Source organism: Mobula birostris, chromosome 13 (genome assembly GCF_030028105.1).
Source record: "Mobula birostris isolate sMobBir1 chromosome 13, sMobBir1.hap1, whole genome shotgun sequence".
In the NCBI taxonomy this organism is placed as follows: Eukaryota; Metazoa; Chordata; class Chondrichthyes; order Myliobatiformes; family Myliobatidae; genus Mobula; species Mobula birostris.
In genome coordinates, this window is record NC_092382.1 from 77980087 (window position 1) to 77981940 (window position 1854).

Consider the following 1854-nt stretch of genomic DNA (forward strand, 5'->3'; position numbering starts at 1 on the left):
CGCGTCAGTCCTTGAGCATTATGGCTGTTGTGTCATCTCCCTGACTGGGGTGGGTGAGGGAGGACGTCCCAGGTTGAGGGGATGTTTGATTTCACTGCCTGCTTACCGAGGGACTGGGAAGTCTAGGGGAGAGAATGGTTTCTGTGATGTGCTGATCTGTATCCAAAGGTCTCTGCAGTTCCTTACAGTCACGGGCAGAGTAGTTACCATGCAAGGGGTTGAAGTGCCCAGATGGGAAACTTTCTATGGTGTGCTGATAAAAATTTGGTGAGGGTCAAATTGTAAATGCCAAAGTTCTTATTGTTTGTTCTAACTTTGTCATTTTAAGATCTTTTATACGGTAGTGTGTACTATTAATTCTGTATCTATGTATTGCTGGAGAACCATCACTGATCCTCCTTGAACTCTTCTCCACCTGGTTCCATTTGCTCATTCCCTGCCCATCTTGTTCAACCTCTGTCCAGTCTCTCTCCCCCCCAGCTTTAGTGATGTATATCAACCATCTGGGTCAACCTTGGTCCACCCTGCATTACACCTCTTCAATAATATATATCAGCAATCTTTCTTCTAACACTTGTCTTCATTGCAATGTGTTCTTTTACAGCTTTGGCCTCGCTGAGTTATTTCTGGAATCAGTTTTTGTGAGCTGGAATGCCAAAGGGTCATCAGGTTCCAGTTCTGTTGTGCATTGGTGTGGAGGTGCTAGTTGTGAACTGTGACTGGCTGACACACTGCAGCATTTTACTGGTAGCAAAGAGTACTGGGAGAGTTGGTGCTTGGGATATAATTCTGTGATCGGCATTCCAGGGATATGGAACTGTTGGTGTTTTGGCTTTGACATTGGTCACTGCTTCTACAGATGGGGCTGGGTGGTCGTACTTCTGCAATGAAGCAGAAATTTCAAGCAGCTGGACATTGGTTGTGGGGGAATCCCTGACTGCATCACCCAGTGAGAGATGTGGGGACGATGTGTGAGACTCTCAGTGTGGGTAAGTGACACGTCCAGCTGTGTGGCTCTGTGAGGTTGGGTCCTGGGATATCACAGTTTTAGATCCAAGTAAAATGGACCCAGGTTTATGAGGTGTTGAGCGAATATTTCTGGTCTGGGATCAAATGTTCATATCTGGAGTTCCTTTGGAAGAAATGGCTGTTAATCTGAGGAGAGAATGAGTTTGTATTCCATCCCTCACAAGGAGAGGCTGTGATCAAATGGGCTGTTCTGTGTTTACACCAGTAGAAATAGACCTGGGGGTTCAGTGTTCAAACTGTGTATGGAAATTCCTCCTCACTGTCACCTGTCTGTCAGGCAGTGGAAATCAAACAGGAACTCACGTTGCTGGCGGTCTGCACTAAAAATGGAAAATTGTGAATGCATTCTGACAGAGGATTGTGAACCTGAATCGTTAAATTTGTTGCTCTGCCCACAGCAGCTCCTCTCCTGTTGAGTGATTCTGGTGATTCCAGTTTCTTTTTATTACGTTCACCCTGGAATGGTTTACATTTCCTGATTGTCTGTTATACGTGAAAATGTGTTCAGTGTGGTTGTTGCTAACAAGGTTCACATGAGTAATCTCAGAAATGATCGGCTTTATGAATGAGGAGCCTTTAACGGGGTGGTGAAAGCAGGTGTGTGGTTAAGTAAACTGACTGAATGCTGAAAAGCCTGGATACAGTGGACATGGAGAGGACGTTTCCATTACACAGAGAGTCTGATTTGACAGCACAGTCTCAGAATAAAGAAACTGAGATGAGAAAAATTTCTTCAGCCAAAAGATGGCTGATGCGTGGAATTTGTTGCCACTGAGTGTGGTTGAGGCTCCCATTTGTGTATATTTAGGGCAAAGATTAATATAT